Consider the following 17,436-nt stretch of genomic DNA (forward strand, 5'->3'; position numbering starts at 1 on the left):
GCTCCTTGTCTTACTCCCACCACCTGCCCTGAGCCCCACTTCTAGTGTCTCTGTCCCCTTCATCTCCATTGCCGTTGTTCAGCCTTTTTCCCAGCTATGCCAGTTCATGCCTCAAATAACATCTTACTGCCAGATCTGTCTCCTCATTCCCAGGTCCTCTGTTCTTGTTGCCTTCCCCAACAGTGCTAAGTTCTGCCTTCGTGTTTCAGTGACTTGAGTATCTGTCTACTTCCCTATTTCCTCCCTTGCCTGAGTCAAAATCTCAACCAGCTCTATTCTCTCTGCCCTACTTTTCTTCCCATCTTTGCTCTAAATCTTTTCCTCTTGTACCAATGCGGGTTCAATTATTTCTTTTCCTTGCCTTGACCTAAATCAGACACAGCACACATCTGTAGTTGCAAAGAAAGTCTTGCCAACCCCCAAGGTGCAAAATAGCCTGTACTGAGAGAGATTTTGGAAATATTACACTGTTGAATTCAAGCAAGCCTTTTCAAAGCCCATGCAAAACATACTTTCTTGGAGGCTTATAGCTTGACCATATGTGCTCAGTGTTGAGTGGAACAACAGAAGTCCTGCTATCGACATGCAGCTTTTCCTCTCTGTTTTCAGCCTCATCACCCCAGAAAATGCTTCATCTGTGCCCTAAGGCATTTGAGTTCTAGAGCTTTTCAGGGAAAGGTTTGCCACAGCTTTTTAAACATGGTCAGAAGTAACATATTTTCCTCTAGTCTTATTTTTGGAAATAGCTGAACTGAGTTTTCCAAAATAAGCAGCCTCGGGCAGACACCTGACGTGGAAATTTTCAGCCCAAACTGTGTAAATTTGACAAAGTTATAAAACAAGGAAAAGAAATGTCTTATTATGGGGAGAATGGGGGCAGACAGGTACTGCTACCAACTACACCTGTGATAGTGACATGTTACCATTGACATCATTAATATCTATCTTATTACTTACTTACTATCAAGTAATTTCTATGACAATCCCTTAACTTTATAAAATATCAGTCAGAGATGCAAAACATTGAGACTAACACTTTATAGACAACAGGTTAATTTTTCATCAGTTTGGTTTCCTTTTATATATCCACTTCAGTTTGTATCTGCAAAAGCACACAGCATTTCATCAAAATAGTTTGTGCAAAATACTGTAGCACCCCAAAAAATGTTTTCTGAAATAGACACGGTGTGATCAAACAGTAATTCTGCATGAGTTTGGGGCATGATGGATCATATCCAAGCATACAGACTTACAAATTTTCTACATCACACAGCAGAAGAAACTGTTCCTGGTGTGTGAGGATGCATATGCAGTCAGAGAGAGCTCCCTTCCACTTTGAGAGGCAAAGTCAGAAATGGGACAAATTTGGGATAAACCACAGTTGACGGTAAGATGCCTCTGTGCTGCATATAACAATAAATTCCCTATACCACACCATACCACTTTGCACTTTCTGCACTCTCCAAGTTTTCGGTGCTGTGTATGAACAGACACTTACAGTACCAGGTGGATTTATCATAGACAACTCTAGTCACTTACATCACTCAGGCGTCTAGACCTGGCTGATTGTATAGGCTTTCTCTGTAGCCAATGAAACAGACACTTCAGGGAAATTCATCTGATCCCAGCATAGTCATCAAAGGTACGTAGAGTAATTGCTTTCTGAAGCTGCTGATCTTCCTCTGCTGACCACAGGAAAAGCCTATGCAAGGGACTAGACTAATTGTCTGTATTGTATGACAGCTCACAGTAGGTGAAACAAATACTCCCCAGCATGTCAGCATCTACAAATACACACTATAGAAACCTTCTTGATCTATTTTCATTTAAATCCTGTAGCCCCTGATGGTCAGGACACATCCAGCTTTCTAATATATTCTGAAAGATGATCATCAGCCAATGATTTTGTTTTCCAGGAACATCTTTACTGTAGCTTACAGTGGAATCAGGCTAATACCAAGCAGTAAGTGGCAGAAATATTTATTTTGGCTCCTAAATATGAAATTTAGCTCATTCAGCATTCAAAGATGCTGGCAGGAAAAATGGCATAGCAAACGTTTTGATTTTTAGAGAGTGTCTGCACCACCTGACACAATGGAAAATATTAAGGATTTGCCTTGTACCTATGGGTTTAGAACAAGAACACTGTAAAGTTCAGGAATGATCTAACTGAATCTGAGACATGAATGCATGTAGTGCCTTAAAATGACCATAGTTGATACAGAATACTACGGAGTATTATAGTGCCTGTATGTCTGCCAGTGAAATTCTCAAATTCACTGAGGCTTTTGCTGAAGACAAGATTTCATTAAGTATTCCTTTCTTACACCTTATTGAACAAAACCCAGAATAATATAAATACTCCCTAGGAGACAAGCTCCCAGTTTATAGTTGGATAATTGAGGCATAAGGAAAAGACTCTGCCATGATCACACAGCCAGCTGTAAGTATCAGGTGTTCTCAATTTCACTGCTGTGCATCTTGCAGACAGCTCCCTCCCCTTCTCTGCAGTGTTCCTGTCAACATCACTCATATTCTTGGATCAAAATCTCACGGTGTCTTTTTCTCTGTTACCATCGTCCCTCACTGCCCTCTCTACATGGCCCCTTCTAGCCTCAGCCTTTGTCTTTTGGACCATTCCCTGAGCTTTTCTGTAACTTTGTTCCGCCTTTTTTTATGCAGAGGAGGCTTGTGGCAGCTCTGCCCCATCACTGGGCTGAGGAGGAGGAGTGCTCACTTCCCGTAAACTCCAAATTACCATCCAGGGGCTCAGGGTTTATTATTGTATGCAGCCTCACTTACAGAGGCCTTTGGTTCTTTGGCATCCTGAAATGTCATCAGTCTCAACCTCTGCCCTCTTAAACTGTGAAGATCTTGGAGTATTCTATGCCACTGAGGAGCTTCTGGCTACCTTTTAAGACATATAGAACACCTGGCTTACAATAAAGATATTTTTCAAATGTTTACTTTTGAAAAGCATCAAGTTTCCATTGGGTAGCAGACCACATTTGCAAAAGCAGAATACCACTTTTGCACACCATGTTTTTTCCTGCATGCCTATTCTTTTTCCTGTATACATCCATGCAAAATCCAGTTTTCAGTATACATGTTATGCACTGTACCATTATACCATATTATTTCAGGAATACAGACAGACTGTACTAGTTTCGGAAGACAGTCATTACATAATAGGTAATTGCTTACTGGAAGAAAAAAACATTTTCCAATTCCTTGCCTACTCCTGCCTCCTAAGTTTGATCACATAACACTGGACCAGGCTCCAGAAACAGCAGGTATAATACAGAAGCAACTGAGGATCAAATAAGCAGGACTCTGAGACAGCTGAATGGCTTAAAGACCATCTTTAAAGTCGTAAGTTGATAACAGACCGTTTATTTTTTGTCAGATGTTTTCATTAAATAGGAGTTGCAGTGCAAGCTCTGCTGGGCAGTGGGGAGGCAGGAAGCATAGCTTGTGTAACAAGGAGCAGGAGCAGCACATGGTTTGTATTCAGCCCTTTGCCTGACTCAACAGCAGTGTCGAATGGCCCTGCTGGGAGCCACATCCAGAGCTTTTTGGCCCGAAAGAATAGTTAGCAGAGTGCCAAGGTCTGCAAAGGTAAAGTAAGAGGGAACAGAGGGGGCTCTCGGAGACCTGGGAGGCTGCAGAGGAATGTCATGTGCAAGGAGAGGGCAAATGACCCCCTTCCAAAGAACTGTACCAAGTGTTGGGGCTGAGGAGGGTTGAGAGAAGCAATGTAAACAACAGCGGAACTCTTTTGCAGATGGAAAATTAAGCTAATATCTCCCACTTTGGATCAAACCACATCCTATTTTCAGGATCGTTGAGCCTAGCCACATTAGACATGCATCTGGCCTACTGCGCTTTTCCAAGCCCAGCAGTACCATAGCAGACGTACAGTTCAGCTCAAAGAAGCTGCTACATTGCGGTTTTCTAATATTATGGACTAAAAAAAAAGCATCATAGTGTAGCCTACTGTGTCCAGAGAGGACTTAAATGCACAAAATCCCTTTGAGTCTCATACAGGCTTGATCTCTAATCACCTAAACACTTGAAATCCCCTGCTCACCCTGAAACATAGCAGGGAGGCAGATCCCAGACTGACCGATTGCAGTGTGTCAGTGTAGCTCCTTATGCCTTCCCTACTTAGACTTACGCTTGAGAGTAAACATCAGTAACATTTCATACTGCGTTCTTTATTTACTTCTTTTGGCTAAAAGCAAAGAACAAGCTTCTCCTCCGTAACTGATTGGAGCTGCCTGTGAATCCTGAATCCCATTCACTGTGATCTTCACGGCATACAGCTATTGAACCACCGTAACAGCTAGACAGTCAAGCTAGAAAATGAAGGTGGGACTAGATTAACACTCTTCACCTGAGACTTAGGGCAAGACTTTTTTTTTTTTTTGATGGAACTGTTTTTTTCCCAAGAGATAAGTAGCCCTTGCAGCAAGAGCAGGAACCCAGGGATTCAAGAATTTTTCAAGAAGTGAACTTGAGAGAAAGTGAGAGAGACAGATTATGTCTTGAGACTGACAAATCAAAGTCTTCTATATGAAAAATTAGGGAGGGGTATACCTATTAGGATGCCTCAGAAGTAGTCAGAACCAAGGCAGGCTTTTGGAAAAGTGAACTATGAACAGACTTGATGTAATTTTAATACCCTGTTTCTCTAATGTGATGCTTTGGTTCTATTGTTAGAATTAAACAACAGTTTAGCTTAAAAAGACTGGCCACAAGTTTGCTAGTCCAAGAGAACAACAGCAGCTAATAGAAATATGCGAGAACCTGCTAGATGAGCCCAACTGACAATTTTTTTTCTGTGAAAATACTCCAAAAAAGATGAAGGCACAAAGCCTTGTACATGTTGTTGTCTCACAGCAGAAAAGGCCCTGCAAAATCTAAGATTTTTTTTTTTTTTAAATGTGATTGTCCTTACCCTAATATAAATCCCCACGTGTGCAAACTCACGATTAGAAATGTGTACCACTGCAGTCAGCAGTTAGTCATGGATGGCTACAGTTGCAAAATGGACTCTACTGTTTCCATAAAGCTCCTTGCTTCCAGTAATGCATTGTATTGACTTGCAATTGAACAAAATCATTCACAGAGCATGTAAGGTCAGTCTGTGCTCTGCAAATCATACAAGGTATTTACTTTCTTTTATATTGCTGACAGTATCAGAGAAGTTGGACATACTTCTCTGGACAAACTGATGCTCCTAATGTGACTCAGTGACACTTGCTAGGTTTCTGCTATCACTTGGTTTGTTCCTGTGTCGTAAATGGTAAAAATTTACTAAACTGCTCTGATGGTACATGTGACATAATTTCAGTCCTTTCAGAGCTGTGTCATCTCTACAGGATAAAAGAATCAGAAGACAGTAAAAGGTTATTTTTTTTTCCACTATGCCTTTGATAAACACAAGCTAAAGCTCTGTTGAATAAAATGGAGCTGCTGTTTTTGTGTTTCAAAGAAGAATTGCAATTGAAAAGGTTGCTACGGAAATGAAGGAAAGAGGCCAAAAGAAAATTGTGTTTTCTTTTTTCCTTCAAATAGACAAGTTTTGAAGTGGTTATATAATATTTAAGTTACTGAATACTGAATGTTACTCTGTTCAAGAATAAATGATTCACATATGCGGAATGATTCAGCCAAATTTACATTCTGTGAATAAATGTTTATTTATGAAATTATACATGCAGCACAACCAAAATGAAGCAGGGACAGGCTACAACAGCTCTCCTAGGATACATATGATACTGTATCTCTCATGGAGCTACTAAACTGGCACATACATATTCAATAGGTAGCTAAATTCAAAACGCATTTCTCACAACAGTGTTCCTGATTCATCTTTTGCAGGCCATGAGCACACTAGGCTGACCTCCAGAGACGGTATACTAAAAAAGATTTTTGAGACACCGGGGAGATAGCAGAAGGCAGTAAGAAAAATGGGATCCCTGTTGAAGAAAGTCATCTTCTAGCTCAGCAGTAAGCAATCTGTAGAGTCTGAGAGGGCAGTATTCTGCTTCAGAGCAGAATGAAAAGCAATGATTAACAACTTCAATAATGTCGACACGAGCAACCTACACAAAAATTTTCAAAAGCATGGCTTTCTAAACTGCTGGAAAAGTTGAATAAGTTCCTCGGTGTGAAAGTTCCAAAAAGAAATTCTTCAAATTTGGCTTGAATATGTATTTCTTTGAAACTTGAGGACGGAGCCACATATGAAAAATACATGGATTGTACTGAAACTTTCTGCACTTGAACTTTGTGTTACATAATGTGTTAACTTACAACTTACCATAGGGTCTTCCTTAGGCTTCCTCATATAGTCAACAATTACTTGGAAAAGGAAGCAAAGGAGGAGTGTTATATTAAACAACCAAGTGGTATTATCTTTCAGTCACATTTTTTATTTCCATTTTCAGGTAAGAAAGCAGAGACTGACTAAACAATTTGCCCAGAGGTAAGAAAACAGCTGACATATGGGGGTTAAACCTTGCCTACAGCAGAGCTGCATCCTGTTTCAGATGCTGATTCCCTTCTCACCAGATTCTTGTGATTTTCCTGAACTTCAGTTTTCCCACCTGTGAAGAGTTTGTAACAACCAGTCCAAATGGATGCCTGTCATTTGTGGGTTTTATATGGCTGGATGATAACCAAGTGAGAAACAGAAATCAGGAGTCTTTGTTCTAACACTTATGTTTGGTTTTGTAAGCTTCCTAACTAAGTATATCATCAGAGGCACTGAAACTCACAGCTTTCCTAAAGTGTTCGTGAAAGCCTGTCAGAGTTTTAAAGAACCTGTTTGCACAAAAAAAAAAAAAAAAAAAAAAAAATGCACAAAAGCATTTCTCTACAATCTGAAGAATCAGAGCTAAATATTACATGAGGAAGATCAACAGGAAAACACATGAGAGATGGGGAATATATTTTAAAAGTGCTGCTTTTTTCCTTCCCCTTTGCAATTTGCCTTTTATGCCCATCTAAAGTAAGTACAGAGATGCTGCTAAAGCACAGTCCGTGCCTGTTCTAATATTTACCGTCAGTGTTACTTTGTACCTGTCCTGTTGAAAGTTTCCCTGACACATTTTTTTGCATGTCTATAAGCAAGAATGTAGCAATTCAACCTGAAAGCTGTGAAAGTTACAAGCATCTGTGAAAGTTACAAGCATCTGAACGAAAAAAATTGGTAAGTTACAAAAGTAATCAACTTTAACTGGAAATCATCATCACCACCCTTGTTCTCATCATAAAAATCCTGTGGAAACAAGAGTCTATTTAATTCACTGTTACAGAAGTAATTTAGCCATGATCACTTACGATATTCCACAGTATTTTGATTAAAGGATGTTTATAGCGTTCAAGCTGAATGCTTCAATGGTAAAAATTAGCATGGACAAATAAAGTTAATCTCCTTTCTCTCTGGAGCAGTGAGAGGAAGTAAATTATATTTATAAATACCATATTGTAATAATTTTATGCACGATAAACATTTCTATGCAGGGATATGAAAATGTCAACATTGCCAGTGGAAGGACAGTAAGAATTTTCCAAAGTGCTTTTGGAATTTTGCATGTATTTGGTGAGCTTGGCCCATCTGACACTTTGCGAGCTTGTACAGCCTTTGGGTAGATTTCTATACATGTTAAATACTTCAGTTCTATTCCAAACGCTTCAGAGAAACAGGATCAGTTACCTCCAAAGGGTGGAGTTTTCATTCTGTTTCTCTAGACAGCATAAAGCCAACTCATCTATTCCTAAAGATCTGGATTTACAGTCACATTTTTCACCTACAAGTCTTGACCTCTCCAATGGATAAAACATCACAATTGCCATTTTACAGTTAAGCCAACTACAAGGCACAGAGAAGCAACTTCCTCACAATCCTATGGGAAGTCTTACTGATAGTTCCTCAGGAATTCATTTAAGCCTCTATTCTTGGAAGAAATGAATAAGAACATGCATTAACAGTGCAAAGCACTAACAAGACTGCTACCTACAAACGGATTACAGAAAAGATAACCCCAGCAATGTGGAACATTTTGCACAAGCATACCAAAGGAATCAACTAAAGAAAGGTTATGTTAGATGTTGCATTAGGCACACATTAATGTCTGAGTTTGTCATCAAGTTCAAACTCATCAGAAGTCCAAAAAACTGTGTTGTTTTGCCACTGTAATGCCTCAGCCATTTCTGGGAAGTTCAGGTGTTTCTAAGAAGTACAATACAGTGCTTATCAGCCACTGCAAAATTAGTGCAAATTGGGACAACAGTTTGCAACATTCAACTTCTCTCTGTGGGCCTTAGACCTAAACAGTAAAGTAGGACTTTCCTTACTTCTTTTATACGTATGTTTCAGTACTTGTTAAAAATTATGAAAAGTGGATCTCATCTACGTATAAACAACTGCCAAGCAAACAAAATTTGTTTCAGCTTTTATGATAACTAGCAAATAAGAAAACAGATGTGTAATGTATAAATGAGAAACCAGCACAGCCTCACTGTGATTAAGCTAAAAAGGCAACTGAGCACCATGACAACCAAAGACAATGTTCCCATTTCATGGCAGCCCTCTTGATTAGCAAAATAAAAACTGCTTCTGACATAACTGAATCCAACTCATGTTTCATAAAGACAGAAATTTTCAAAACATCTTATCGAAACTTTACTAGATTTAAATCTCACTGCATTTTTGACCCCTGAGCCTGATCAGTACCTCAGAGAAGGGGCGCTGCAGCTCTGCACTGCTGCTCTTTCTGCGACCTTACAGAAAGTCGCCCTTCCCTCGTCTTCCAAGCTGTTCCCAGCAGAAGGCTTTGTAAAACACACGCCTTTCTGCCCACAAGCGCGTCTCAGCTCGGCACCTTCCTCCCCAGGGAAGGTGCCGGACCGGGCGCCTCCGCCTCAGGAGCCCGCGGCGGCGGCCGAGCTCCCCGGGGCCGCTCCAGGGCCGGCTGCCGGAGGGGGCTGGCGCCACCTGGCGGGGCCGAAGGCCGAGCGGGGCCGGCCGGGCCCTGCCGCGGCTCCTCCCGCGCCGCCTGCCTCAGCAGCGGGGCGAGCTGCCGTCTGAGGAGCCTCCCGTCGAAGGAGGGCGAGGAACGAAGGGACCCGGCTCATCTGCGGACCCTCGCAGCTCCTCCGCTTGAGTGCGGGTCGCCTGCAGCCCCCGCGGTCGCCCAAGGAGGGAAGGGGGGATGTGGGGGCCCTTTGTCCACACCCAGCTGCTTACCGGACGTCTGCTGCTGCAGTGTGACACCCGCATCAACGCTTGGCATCCACGCGAAGGTGGCAGGCACCACAGTGCTGTGGAGCACACCTTCTTTCTGGAAGCCACCTCAGCCAGGTGCTGTTAACAAGCTGGCGAGCCTGTCCGCAGTGAACATTATGGGAAAATCAAGCCATCGAGCTTTGCCAAAAAAGTCACAATTTTTTTCATGATGTGTTCCCTGAAACAGGAAGGCTTTGAGGCTGTTAAAGCATCAGAGGCCATGTTTCCATGCTCAGGTGCAGCCCCAGTGTGAACTTCCCCGCCAGAAGCTGCCCAGACAGCAGCACAAGGTTGCACCTCAGCTCGAAGCCCGCAGCCATGCAACAAAATGGCCGCCAGCGCTAACGGCCCACAGCCATGCAACAAAATGGCCGCCAGCGCTAACGGCCCACAGCCATGCAACAAAATGGCCGCCAGCGCTAACGGCCCACAGCCATGCAACAAAATGGCCGCCAGAACTAACGGCCCACAGCCATGCAACAAAATGGCCGCCAGTCCAGGCTGTCAGCAGCCCCTGCGGCTTGGGTGCAACTACCGTCACTGTGTGGATACACCCCAAAAACTCAGTTGTGGTTTTTAAAACATTAGGCAAACACATATTCGGGTTAAAAAATTGAACATTTTTCTCCTGGCCGTTGCAACAGTTACTAGCACTTGGGTGGAGGGAGGGACGAAGAACCACACATGACCAAGTGACAACACTTGTTTACACCACAGGAACTCTGCAGACTTCATTGAATCTACTCAGTTTGCACTTGTAGCAAGAAGAGAGGTCACAAATTTCTAATTCTACAGAAACCTGCAGGTATGTTTGCATGGATTAACGCTTCTTTTTTGTCATTTCTTTCTCTCTCCCTATATTCAACTTGAGCTGGAAGGAGTAATGTTTTAATCTTCTTGAAATGACTTTTCTCATGAAGCAAAAGTTACTGCTTACAGCGGAACATAGTCATATTAGGAAGACAAACTGTCAAGAGAGGTGACCCTCTACAATGCATCCATTCATCAGGATCAACCAAGGAAAGCCTTTCAGCTTACTTCAGCGGAGCAGAGAACCAGGACCTCCACCATTATCCCAGCCAAAAAATGAGAACATTGTAAGGCTAAAGGTCAGCCCTTTGAGGAGTGGGTAAGGAAAGGTTAGAAACAGGTAATACAACTGAGACCCCCTCATTTGTACACCTCCCTTCAGTTTTGCTTTGTTTTTATCCTTTTGGAAAACTGTCAGAAAGCATGCAGAGTTGCTTGTCAGCTTGTTTAAAAACAAACCTGACAAAATATATATATATATATATTTGGTATGAGGGAGAGGAAAAGGAAGACTGGGAAAAGCAGCATACAATCCTGATGTGTTTTGTTTTTTTTTTTTTTAAGGACAATGCATGTTCTTGAGTTAGGCAATGGCTTATGTCCTTGTAGGCTAAAAGAGCTACATGTGCCAGAAGACAACATTCTTTGGGAGAGATGGTGCACAGGACAGCATGGGAACCAGGCTTTGCTTTTTGTGGTGGTTCAGGACACTTCCAGGTTTGTTGCTGGTGGAAATCCTTTCTGTCTTTTTAATGCACAGAAGGCTATCTTTGCTTCATCCTAAGAGGCATTTATAAACTGTAATTTATTACCTGAATGGGATCATCAGTTTAAAGTAAATAAATAATAATTTTTAAAAAGGTCATTTTAAAATGTACAGTAGTCCTTATGTTTACAAAGCATAAGCCCATCTGGACCATAAGATTTCAAAGATTGCATTTCAGAAAACTTATCCTAAAAAGCATGGTGTATAAAAGTTAAGGGGAAGAGAAATGAATTAAGGAGAAGAGCAGGATATTCAGCATTTCTTTACAATTGTACATTTAATTCAAAGTTATAGCTTCAGGCAATTCAGTACCTAGTAAGTATCAAATTTTCCCACTGTGGTGTCAGCTTTGGAGAGAGGAGCTCTCTGCCTGTCTGCCTTGCTATTCCCAGTGACACAGCAGCTTGTAAGATTCCAGGAACTTCTCACTTGCTCTCTGCTTTTTCTTTTTTTTTTTTTTTTGCTTTTTGCTTTTTTTTTTGTTTGTTTCCTGAGTGAATGTGCTCACCAGATGCAATGATAGTTAAATGAAAGCAACAACAACAAAAGACCAAAGAAAAATCTAAATGGATGCAGTATTTCCCAGTGGCTTATTTTCTAGTGGGTTATCCTTGCTGAAATGAGTATGTAACAACCTCTGCTAACCAGTGGAAATTCCAGAGATAAATTCATACCAGAGATACTCAGCTCCATGTAGTTCTGGGCAACTATTGTGCAACAGTTGATCTAAACATTTACTTGAATAAAAAACTACTAAAATTACTTAGTGGATTTTTTCCCCTCATTTTGCTTGTAATTCATGAAATTTCATAGGAACAAATTTGAGTGCAAGAGAATATTTCTGATGGCATGAAGGTTTTGGGGATGTTTTTGAGAAGGTTTGTCTGCAATGGAAATACTTACATACCCATACTGAAAATTCATTGTAAGCTTGAGAATTATCCAGTCAAGACAGAGAACCCGTAACATCTGGCAGTGAACCTTTTAGCGAACTTGAGAAACAAACTTCCACAGCTATCTGAGGAAATGACTTGGACACACCTCATAGGCTGGAAGGTACCCACTTAAACTATTCACCAAACACTTTGAAATACCCTGTTCATCATAAACGGTATGTCTGCATTGAAAAGCTTGAACAATGCTGGGGTTGAATTGTGAAGGATATCTGCCTGGAGGACTTCTGGTAACACAAAAGGTACATGAAGGGAGGATGCAGCTAAAAGATACCCCCAACCTCCCCACTCACTGATAAATCAGAGTAATGCCAGTGTCAGCAGACATGCCCCCCTGAAGAAACCCACAAAGGAGTGGTCAGATCAGTTATGCGACTGGGGACTGAAGACCACTACAGAAACAAAAACTGGACTACAAAAGTGGAACAGGTAGGAACTGTCAAGTGATTTCTGTGAGGTCTGTCCCCATCCAAGGCTCAAAAGTATTTCTGTCCCACTCCTATGTGATGTATTTAACACCAGCTCTGCAGAATTGCCAAGTCATATGATGAAACTACGGAAAACATGAGCTAAGGGAATAAATCTCACATCACTCCAAGCTGCTTTTCAGGCTGTTTCCCTGCTCCCCTCCCCTTTTAGCATGGTTCTTTTCGAACTGGTGTTTCACACTCTAAACCCCGAGGGCATTGATATGCCAGGCAGGAGCTGATATGTTGTGCATCTTTAATAAGCATGCCTCGCAGCCCTGTATTCAAAGGGTGGTGTTTCATTAGCAACGGCTTAAAAATTGATTTAAACATTATGTTCATTGCACACAAACACTCACAAAGCCTTCTGTTCCCATTGAGGCTAAAAAATTCCATTGTATGCGTAATCTTTTATGAGTGCATTCTTTGAATACTTTATTTCTTAGAACTGTAACAGTTCTGTTTATAAAAAGGAATGATACTGATAGCAATGTTAGGAACTTTCAGAAGGGACCACTTAGATCTTTAAATTTCCATATTAGTCCTGTTTCAAGAAAAATACAAAGCAAAACAAAGACCCTCAATTACATAGTTTAAATTCTTTAAGAAACAGCTTCACATGCCAGGCTAAGAGGATAGAAAAACCAATCTTTGCCTCCTTGATCAGATCTTGCAGCCCTCTAAGGACAGTTTCACATTAGAGCTTTTAATTGTGCATAGTTGCAAACCGGTTTACTACTACTGAGTCAGGCTATCGTGTTGGACTGGGGATATTTAGAGAAGACAACAAACTGGGGGGTGAGAAGCCTGAGGAAACACAGGGCCAACTGTTTTTTGAGTTGCATGGGGAATGCGGGAAAAAAATCCATAGATGCTCTGTATGTCAGCCAGGATCTGTGTCCAAGGAGACACAAATGAATGGTGTGCCTGCTATCCTCTTACTGATGCTCAGACACAAGTTACTGCTGCTGAAACAACTGCAGCACAGTACTTCAGGACAGGACCTTAGAGACTACTCTGATCACCTCAATGATGCTCAAAGCCTCTTCCCATTCAATCCCCTCACTTCCAGAAGAGGAGCTGTAGGAGTCTAGCAGGGAAACAGTCAGTCTGATTTACAATTTCTTTTAAGTTAGAAGAAACATTCCTTTTTTTAATTAACATCCTGCCTCTCAACTTAACAAAGAACAATTTTAAATGCATATTGGTTTAACAAGGTAATTACCAACTAATCAACCCTAAGTAAATGTTCCATCAAGGAATTCTTTACAATGCCACATGTTGGAAATGGAGCCATCAGTAGGGCTGTAGATTACACATTTTAGTGGACTTCACTGTACTCTTGAAAATTGTTTTAGTCTTCCACAAATCTGCAGAGAAACGGGGACACGCTGGAGCTCAGAGATATGTTCTGCACTGCTCCTTCTGCAGAGGCAATTATCCAGTGACAAGCAAAGTATCGTATCACTGGACACGTAGTCAACTAATGTCAGAATTCAGTAACTCAATAACCAGGTCAGAGAAACAGATCTGTCATATTTCTTTAGAAAAATCTCTTCTATGCCTCAGTGCAAGTTGTCAGAATTAAGTGCAGATTTAAGAGTTCATTTCCACAGAGGCATTGCACTAGATTAGAAGTAAAGGCATTAAGTTTTCAGTGCCCAAAGCCTCAGTTGTTACAGATCAGCGCTTTCTGGCCCATATTAAGAGACTTCTCTGCTCTACCTGAGCTCCTTGTATGGATTTGTATTTATTTATTTTTAATACTTCCTCCATACTTGCTGAGACACTGTTTCAAAGCAAAACAGCAAAATATGCTGCCACAGTAAACCCTTAGAAAGAGCATGCTGGCCAAAAGAACTCTGAGTGACCTTGCAGTGTAACATTTGAGGAGCCTTGCTAAAGTTGCAGCATAATTAATTCAGGGGCTTTTCAGCTAAAACACAGATCTATAATTCATGGCAAAATTAATATACCTGGTATCATAGGAAAGAAAAGGTCTTTTGATCACTTGATTCCCTTGATCACACCATGATCTTCTGCAGTTTCCTCTTTAATCCCCAGTCCATTTTCTGCTTTTTTCCACATGAAACCAGCCAAAACAACTTTAATTATTGTTACACAGTTAAGTTGTGATATTTTAAGTAAATTGTCTACAGTTAGCCCAATTTGAATACAAGCAGTCATGATACGGTCACTGTTTATATACAAAAGGGAACTGCATTAACAGCAGTTGAATGCCTCTGTTCCCTCTGAATACACATTAAAAACATTCCCCCTCTGAATTAACAGTTGTATGATGCATATGGGTTTCATCTTAGAGGAAACAATTCTAGCTCAAACAGCAAGGGACAACCTTTGTAGTCTAAAGCTGCTTGATCTTTTTGTTGCATTTAGCTGAAAGAATCTCACTTTTACTTTGCTGCTCTTTCTCTTGCCATTTTCTTGGTTCTCCTCTTAGTTTACTTTTGTGGAGGAAATCTCTCCTTACTCCCATCTCCTTTTAAGCTCAGTAACAGCACAGGTTCAGCTCATTTCCCCCTTTTCATTTTGATTATTAGCCTGAATTTGAATGTAGGTATTTGGTTTATCTGCAAAAGTACTTGCCTCTCTTAGTTCACATTAGAACTAGTAGAAAGAGAAATCATACCAGAACATGCAAACAAGTATTTAGGGCATATGAAGTAGCTGTTCAGCCTCTAGGTGAGGTATGGGTAAAGCCTCAACTGCAGTGCATGAATAAGACATTAATATTGCTGGAAATGGTCTGAGAGCAAGAACAAGTGGAAGTCTGCACAGCAAGACCTATGAGGGAAAACTGAGCAAGCTGAAACTGTTTTCTCCACTGAAGAAAACACCAAAAGGGAGGAGGAACAGCAGATTTCCATATGTATAAGACAAGAACAGTTGTAAAGATTTGTTTACTGAATTTTCTGTTCATTGGAAACAGGGCAGGGGAAAGGGAAGGGAAGGGATCTGGTTTAGCCAGTTTTGATTCCTTGAGAACTTCATTGGAATTGAGAATTTCATTCGGAAACCTAATGCATAGGTTCACTGAAGGTGACTATTTCAAACCCCTCGTAATCGCCATGCCAGAACCCTTGTATTTAATGCTCACACCATATATTCTGGCTTCTCTGCAGGCCTCCTCTGCTAGCATTCCAAGGGGTAGCCAGGTTACCCTGCACCATGAGTGACTACTTTAGGACAGTGCTACATCTTGGAAAACAAGGCATATTAACTTGGGCTCACCTCTGCAGCCATGCAAGCACCCAACTTTGAACTGGCTCGAAGAACTAGAAGAAGAAACTCAGTTCTTCCCACAGCATATCATGGAAAGATTTTCTCAGAGTTTTGTTTTCTTTAAGAACTTGCAAGTTACGCAATAAAAAGTAATGCTTAGCACTTGCAGTGGTGTGGCATCTGTTACCTGATGGTTTCAACTGTAAGACATGCCTTGTAGCGTCTGTGTTGGGTGGCATGACTATTTTGGAGCAAAGGGTGACACAAGAGATTCCACAAAGGCCACACTGTGATTCTTCAGCAGAGCTCAGACTAAAACATACAACTCTCAGATCTGCAGAGCAGCTTGCACAGAACCTCAGTTCCTTAAGACTTTTGAAGAGTCTCAGAAGATATCTTGCAACAAAAGGCTCTATGAGAGAAATTACAGTCTTATTTTATTTAGCATCTCTGTTTTTTCAACCATTTGTAATTCAGGCAGCTATCAGCAATGTCTGAAATATCTTTTAGAAAATAAAGAGAAAGTGGTATCAGCAAACAGCTTTTAAAGCAGACAAAAAAAAAAAAAAAAAAAAAAAAAAACAGACATCCTGCCTCCCTTGTAGTGGTAAAGGCTGACCAGATGGTGATCAGGGTGAACAGATCTTTCAAGAAGGTATTCTTTAACTAAGAGCTAATGAGAGGCATGAAGGGGCAGCAGTGAACTGACAAATACCAGCAGGTCGGGGAAGAGAATAAAAAAGAAATAAAAAGCTTATTTTCCACCCAAGTATTATATATTCAAGAGGGTGTAAACTCAATTTAGAAAGTGAAAAGAAATTGGGGGGAGGGGGAAGGTCACACAGAGGACAAAGCTGTATTTTATATTAAATTTACTGAGTTATTTGGAGAACAAAGAGAGTCTATCAAAGCAAAAATGCTGCAGTTTCCCGAAGCACTGTGGAAACTACAAATCTTTGCATAGGAGAAACAGCTAACGCTACCAACATGGTCCGTCAGGGAGAGCAATGCTGACTAACTCTTGCATTTTTACCCCAGATAATTTTGTGCCACCCTTGCACAAGGCATTCCTATGCAGTGAATTTAATCAGCTGAGCTTTACCTACTCTGTTACAGCTATTTCTGCATAACTCCCTCCTGTGGACACTCTATTCTGGAACAATTAGTGAGTAATTATTTCAAAATAAATCAGCTCTATTCCACAGCACAGTGTCCACATGGGGGAGTTACACTGAAGTAAAGCTATTCAGCTGTAGCAGTGCTGCTCAACCTCCCCATGTAAACAAGCCCTGTGACTGATACTAAATTACTTTAATACAGATGTCTCTTGAGATTGAAGTTCTGGAGTCCAAGAGAATCAATCTTCCAAACATAACTGTATGGCTTCAAAAACTGACCCTAGAAGGACCCAGAAACACATTAATTCACTGGCTTTTGCATCATAATTCAAATTCATTTGAAGTTGCGTGAAATGTAATAGAAATAACTCATGTATTAACCACACACACACACTTTGCAATGTCTTGGCTATTCCAAGGTACTAGAAAGCTGAGAGGAGCATCACCACATGCTGCCACTCTGGAGGATTTAATAAGCACTCTCAGTGAGTGACAGGAAGGAAGGCCACCAGAGTACAGGTAAATGCTACAAGAAGAGGAGTTCAAGGTTCAATAGCTGGTACACTGTGCTATGGAAGCGCAGAGGCAATAATTTAATACTATAACATGTTGTAGTCATTCATGTGCCAAAAAATCCTAAGAAAAACCTATGAAGGAAGGAAATATTGATCCTTGTTTCTACATCACTACCCATTCTGTAGGGTGAGGATGGGGAGGAAATAAGACCTCTCTCTCTTAGGGGTTGGCCAAAGGGTAAAAAGCATTTCTTCTCTCCAAATTC

General features: G+C 41.0%; 2 long non-coding RNA genes across 13 annotated transcripts in view; one reads left to right on the forward strand and one right to left on the reverse strand.

The window, feature by feature from the left end:
- LOC137863215 (uncharacterized) overlaps positions 1-17,436 on the reverse strand; it is a 216,414-nt gene that overhangs the window by 132,659 nt on the left and 66,319 nt on the right. The window lies entirely within an intron of this gene.
- On the forward strand, positions 9,971-15,697 carry LOC137863242 (uncharacterized). 3 transcript variants are annotated; one of them, XR_011100767.1, is made up of 4 exons: positions 9,971-10,103; positions 10,219-10,448; positions 10,718-10,825; positions 15,438-15,697. It is a non-coding gene; the product is annotated as an uncharacterized lncRNA (long non-coding RNA). The 3 variants fall into 3 exon arrangements; XR_011100769.1 differs by having other exon boundaries at positions 10,219-10,427; XR_011100768.1 differs by having other exon boundaries at positions 10,219-10,407.

This window comes from Anas acuta, chromosome 1 (genome assembly GCF_963932015.1).
Source record: "Anas acuta chromosome 1, bAnaAcu1.1, whole genome shotgun sequence".
Lineage (NCBI taxonomy): Eukaryota > Metazoa > Chordata > Aves > Anseriformes > Anatidae > Anas > Anas acuta.